We start from the raw sequence: 6,926 nt of genomic DNA, 5'->3' as shown, positions 1-6,926 counted from the left end.
AACACTCCGGATTGTTCTTCGGATTTATTATCTGGATGGTAGAATCTGGCGGATAATTACGTGCCCCGGAAGCACCGTTTTCGAGTTATCATCAAAAACAGTAAAATTAGATTCTTTAAAATTCATATGTTGGTTAGTCATTAATGGTTACAATTTTATTTTACGAGTTCTAGGAAATGGACGGAGGAGACGGAGTCCTTAGTCTGGAGACTCCTAGGAGGAGCCGTTCACGTGCCAGACGCAGCCGCAGCCGCGGTGAAAGCCGCAGCCGCAGTCGCTGCTTGCTTGATCGCGAGCTGGCTTCGAGAAGAGAGCAGGAGAAGGTTGTCGAACTAATTAAAACTATTAAAGATGCTCTCCCATCGCAGCCGTTAAATCAAAGCGCACCATCAGTAAATAAAAACTTGGATAACAAAAATATTCTTCCGGAATTTAATCCGTCTCTGAAAAGCCAACGCACAGACATGTGGCTAAAAAAGGTAAATCAGTGCGCGGAGGTTTACGGCTGGGATGAGAGGACAGTAGTGCATTTCGCAATGCAGAAATTGGGCATTCGAAGGTTGGCGGCGAAAGTATACGGAACTTGGCTAGTCCACGTAGCGTTGAATAGTTTGTTTTTACCGTTGGAGCGGTAATTTGAAACACTAGATTTTTGACTACCTTATAGGACGGTAGGTAGTAATAGGAAATGGTATGATGAAAATTACATATATGTTTCAGAAATTTATAAAGTGGTGTTTACCTGAAGGGCACAGCTAGATGTTATAGACCGGTGAGCATGAGACAAAGAAAACTCCCTTGAATTTGTACAATGTATATTTTACAGTTATAATTATTAAAGTACAACCATGGGCAGGTAAAAACCCTATGGAGGGAGACAGGTCGCGCTTTGGTCCGTCAGGTTAATTGTCACTCCGTTACAACCATGGGATATCACTCTGTTTAAAACACTGTCCGTACACCTGTAGGCACCTCACTTACTTGAGGACCTCCGACTATCAGGCCTACCTGAGGCGTTCCGGAATACCGTACAGGTGATGAGTTGAGGCCGGCTCAGGCCAGGGCGTGCTGGACGATGGCGGCGCAGCGGGCCAACTGTTACGCAGCTGGCGGGCTGCACGTCCACCGGTCAACCTCGCAGTCCTTCACCGGGCCTTATCCGGAGTGTTGACAAAAGAAGAGGCGCGGCACATCCACATGCGCGCCGCACAAAGGAAAGCTTCGACGTGCAAACAACCAAGGCAAGCTCCGCCGTAATGAAGCTTGAAATAACTTGCAAACGCAGAAGAAAACAGTAGGAATCTTCATTCACAAAACATTGTTGAAATCATCTGATCCAATCATAAACTTCTTCTTACATTAAACTAGCAAAACGTTAGACGTTAAAAACTTGCAAAACGTTAAAACTTTAAAACGTTAAAACTTAAAGAAAACAAAAACAAACCCCATCTGCAACAAGGAATGGCAATGATTAGCATGTGGTTCAGCTGACAGCGTGGCAAGGCAACTCACGAGTGTAAAACAAAGAAAATAACTTACAGGTTCATCCGGGATAGTTGGGCATCGCTCGGATGAAACCTAAACCCACCCACTGGACCTTCGGCGATGGGATTTCAGTGATGTTGCTGAAAACAAGGACCTCGAGGTTATCACAAAGTTGGTGCAAAAATATGCACGAAGAATTGCGAGGACTTACCATCTCGGTTAAGTTATTTGTTTAAATCGAGACATCGGCTCTTGATGTCGCCGATAAATCGTGGCTTTTAATTTGCCCACATTATTGTTACGGCAGTGGAGTCTCCGGCGCTCTCGCGACGTCCCCACTTTCCATAACCTGTCTCTCAGCTCAGCCAGCTGTCAGTCTGACACAAGAACCACGAACAAAGTTGCCAAACTAGAAAAAATCTACCAAACCATAAATTCGCCGAATCAACGACAACAATCGATCGACTTGTTTGATCCCAAAATTTAAACAATATAATTATAATATATCAAAAATAAATGTTGCAGATAATTTTAATATAATAATTTAGAACAAAAGAAAATTATTAAAATGTTCGGGCCCATCGATAACCCTGCAGCGCCATCTGTGATTTCCTGCGGGTAAAATATAAAAACAACGTTATATCGCAAGAAACCACTAGATGTCGCTACAAGGCTCGTTGGTCCGAAATGCTTCGTTACAATACCCCCCTACCCACGAGAGGTTTCGAACTGGGTGAGAAACACGGCTGCCCTCAGCCATAGAGCCTGGAGCGCACAACCAGTCTAAATTTAAAAAAAAAACTGTCTCCAAAGACGAGACGACAAAACAATTCTATGGACGTAACGAAGCACAAACAACATCTACACAGCACAACCCTAAGCACAACAATTACCCCGACCTGTTATTCTTCAACATTCATTGATCACCTTTCACTTCTTTCATATAGTAGCACCCAGTATCCATTTCACTGGGTGTTACCCACATTCATACCCCTGTTGAGCTGACGACTCTCATAGTGTCACTCGATATCCCAATTCTAAAGACAAAGACAAATAACAAAACAACAGTTGCTAGAGGCTTATTTAAGGAGTCACTACCCGCTCCGTCGAAAAACAAAAAAAATAGTCAACCTAATGAGGTTTCCTATTTAAATGAATTTCTAATAAATGGCTACTATAAAGCCTAAAAAAAATGTTGTCACGAGCAACATAAAAATAGTATTTTATGCAACAGTTGTATAAGAAGGGTCAAAAAATGCGAGTGGCGTGAGTTGCGATGTGAGCCTTGGCGAACATCGCAATAAGAGACGCCACGAGCATTTTTTGACCTAGTTATACAACGTTGCATACAATACTTTTTCTACGACGACGTCATTTTAAACGAAACACAAAAATTTTCCAATTTATTTTCCAACGCGCGGGAAAATGGCGGCAAATGTATACTTTTTTTTATAGTATATCTATGGCACCAAACAAAGTAAAGGTGCCAGTTTCCAGGTCAAAAAAAAAAAAAACAACAACAATGCTTTTTTGGCGACATTATAGTACAGTTACACTTTGTAAACAATGCTTTTATAGGCCATAGAGCGTACACTTTTTCAAAGAGTTTAATTATGTATGTACTTATATTAGACTTTTTGGTTATTTAAATGCCAGATTAAAGTAGAGGAGTAGAAAAACTATTTTAAATAGTTGGCTATAATCGCCTATAAAAAAAAAACATAAAAACGCTATATTGAGCGTTCATAAAAACGCTGCGTTGCAGACGCTAGTGTGTATGGGCCTTATCAGTGCACCATAAACACACTAAAAAAAACATTCAACATAAACAACATTTATCAATCTTGTTATTTTTAAATCAAGACTTAATTGATAGTCTTTAACTACAATAAATAAAACGTGTTTGTTATAAAAAGGTTGTTATTAGGCCACTTACGACACAAGTAACCCTACCAAATTTTTTCTAAATGTTATTGAATGCTAACTATGAAAAGGAAAAATTCTCCAATGAGTGACCGCAAGCTTTAAGATTCCCAATCTGCTTCGATTGGATGTCCCTATCGACAGACTCCGTGCATACTACACGCTCAAGACGGTGATGAAGATGATTATACAAAGCCCTAGCACGCATAAGGTGATGACGTTCCCTAGACTTCACTGCAGTATCAATCTTTGCCTGCAGCTCCTTCAGCTTTTCGATGATAATTGGGAATTCGGCCAGTGGCTTCCGCTCATCGTCCAGTACTTCATCCGGAGAGAAACCAGTGATCAACTCCCTAAGCTGCTTCTTCATTTTGAGAACAATATCAGCTGGTGCTTCAGCACAAATACTCACTTCATAAACCAACTCATAACGGAGCAGTGATTGTAAACCAACAGTTTGGATATCCATGGTTGTGTCTTAGCTATAATTTCAAGTTTGAAAAGAGTTCTGAAGTTAACTAAGTAAATTTATATCAAAATGTACCCGTCTGCCTCCAAAACTTATTTTCTAGTATATGTACAATATTTTCATTAAATATAGACCAAATAACTGTTATTATCACACAACATCAATTCTTAGTTTATTCCTGTAATTAACTTTCAAAATAATAAAAGAAACAACAGTGTTTTTAATTAAATTTTTGTTTGTTGAAGGTTATGTTTACTTTTAATTGTTATTGTCAAGTTGTAATATGTTGTGAATATATAAAGATTGTAAAGCAAGTTGACTACTAAATTTTTCTCATTAAAATTGTTATTGACAGACAGTTCTATAAAATTATTTCCAAAAAACAAATAAGCAAAATGTTTGCCAAGTAGCGGCACAACTGTCAGTAAGTATGATGATGAAACTAAGTCACAAAATTCCAATTGCAAACCAATGTCCTGTTATAAATGTAATTAAAAAAACTAGAAAGTAATTTATTATTGTTTTTTAATAGTGAAATTGTTTGTTTTTAATTCTATGTTTTCAAAATTCAATTGTTGGGAAATCTCAAAATGCAGTACTATATGGATATTATTTGTCCAAATTGTTACAAAAAAAAACTCAATACTGATAAAAATTATTTGCTATCTAGCATCAAATTATGTTAATAATTGTTTTTAACCTGTAATTAATACTAAATGGTTAAATAAAATGAAAAGAAAACACAAATGTAGTTTTAAAAATTGACAATAAGCCCTAGAATTGGGTTAAACTTATTGCAATAAAATAAGTATTTAGGTTAGGTCTCTGTTGGAGGCCCGGCTAGCTCAGTCGGTAGAGCATGAGACTCTTAATCTCAGGGTCGTGGGTTCGAGCCCCACGTTGGGCGCCACTGAAACACTAGATTTTTGACTACCTTATAGGACGGTAGGTAGTAATAGGAAATGGTATGATGAAAATTACATATATGTTTCAGAAATTTATAAAGTGGTGTTTACCTGAAGGGCACAGCTAGATGTTATAGACCGGTGAGCATGAGACAAAGAAAACTCCCTTGAATTTGTACAATGTATATTTTACAGTTATAATTATTAAAGTACAACCATGGGCAGGTAAAAACCCTATGGAGGGAGACAGGTCGCGCTTTGGTCCGTCAGGTTAATTGTCACTCCGTTACAACCATGGGATATCACTCTGTTTAAAACACTGTCCGTACACCTGTAGGCACCTCACTTACTTGAGGACCTCCGACTATCAGGCCTACCTGAGGCGTTCCGGAATACCGTACAGGTGATGAGTTGAGGCCGGCTCAGGCCAGGGCGTGCTGGACGATGGCGGCGCAGCGGGCCAACTGTTACGCAGCTGGCGGGCTGCACGTCCACCGGTCAACCTCGCAGTCCTTCACCGGGCCTTATCCGGAGTGTTGACAAAAGAAGAGGCGCGGCACATCCACATGCGCGCCGCACAAAGGAAAGCTTCGACGTGCAAACAACCAAGGCAAGCTCCGCCGTAATGAAGCTTGAAATAACTTGCAAACGCAGAAGAAAACAGTAGGAATCTTCATTCACAAAACATTGTTGAAATCATCTGATCCAATCATAAACTTCTTCTTACATTAAACTAGCAAAACGTTAGACGTTAAAAACTTGCAAAACGTTAAAACTTTAAAACGTTAAAACTTAAAGAAAACAAAAACAAACCCCATCTGCAACAAGGAATGGCAATGATTAGCATGTGGTTCAGCTGACAGCGTGGCAAGGCAACTCACGAGTGTAAAACAAAGAAAATAACTTACAGGTTCATCCGGGATAGTTGGGCATCGCTCGGATGAAACCTAAACCCACCCACTGGACCTTCGGCGATGGGATTTCAGTGATGTTGCTGAAAACAAGGACCTCGAGGTTATCACAAAGTTGGTGCAAAAATATGCACGAAGAATTGCGAGGACTTACCATCTCGGTTAAGTTATTTGTTTAAATCGAGACATCGGCTCTTGATGTCGCCGATAAATCGTGGCTTTTAATTTGCCCACATTATTGTTACGGCAGTGGAGTCTCCGGCGCTCTCGCGACGTCCCCACTTTCCATAACCTGTCTCTCAGCTCAGCCAGCTGTCAGTCTGACACAAGAACCACGAACAAAGTTGCCAAACTAGAAAAAATCTACCAAACCATAAATTCGCCGAATCAACGACAACAATCGATCGACTTGTTTGATCCCAAAATTTAAACAATATAATTATAATATATCAAAAATAAATGTTGCAGATAATTTTAATATAATAATTTAGAACAAAAGAAAATTATTAAAATGTTCGGGCCCATCGATAACCCTGCAGCGCCATCTGTGATTTCCTGCGGGTAAAATATAAAAACAACGTTATATCGCAAGAAACCACTAGATGTCGCTACAAGGCTCGTTGGTCCGAAATGCTTCGTTACAAATTGTTTACCAAGATATGCAACAACGTGATGAATCTGAAGCTCAGAGGCGACGGAGTCTTACAACTCTCGAGATCCAGACATCCGAGCAGTCACGTGAAAGGCGCACCGACCGTGATGTGCATACCGAGGGTGGACTTCACTCTAATTGCAATGACTCAAGTAAGATACGTAGTACAAGTCGTAGACGTAGTCCAAGCCGTTCGCATCGTCACCGCAGTAAAACCCGAACCAGAAGCCGTAGACGTGTATTCCAAGCTATTGTTATCGTCAACGCAGTAAGACGCGAAGTAGAAGTCGTAGACGTAAATCGAGCTGTTCTCATCGTCACAGTAAGACGCGAAGCAGAAGTAGAAGACGTAGTCCTAGCTCTACTCTCTACCACCGTAATCGCAGTGTAAGTCGCCAACAAAGTAGAACTAGGAATAGTTCGAGTATACAGGAGCGAGAACAATTGTAAGTGCGAGAGCGAGCACGGCTGCAGTTCCTTTAAGATCAACTTCAACGTGACCGTGAACGTAGTAGACTACCAGACAGAAATGACGTCAATCATGGGATGAAACGTCCGCATACAGATGCACATGACGAAGG

At 40.3% G+C, this 6,926-nt stretch overlaps 1 non-coding gene across 1 annotated transcript; it reads left to right on the top strand.

The window, feature by feature from the left end:
• The first annotated feature begins 4,711 nt into the window (after positions 1-4,711).
• Positions 4,712-4,784, top strand: Trnak-cuu (transfer RNA lysine (anticodon CUU)). Its single transcript has one exon. It is a non-coding gene; the product is annotated as a tRNA-Lys (tRNA).
• Positions 4,785-6,926: the final 2,142 nt, after the last annotated feature.

The sequence above is a fragment of the Pectinophora gossypiella genome, unplaced genomic scaffold (assembly GCF_024362695.1).
Source record: "Pectinophora gossypiella unplaced genomic scaffold, ilPecGoss1.1 Pgos_63, whole genome shotgun sequence".
Classification (NCBI taxonomy): Eukaryota; Metazoa; Arthropoda; class Insecta; order Lepidoptera; family Gelechiidae; genus Pectinophora; species Pectinophora gossypiella.
This window is presented reverse-complemented; position numbering and strand designations above follow the sequence as displayed.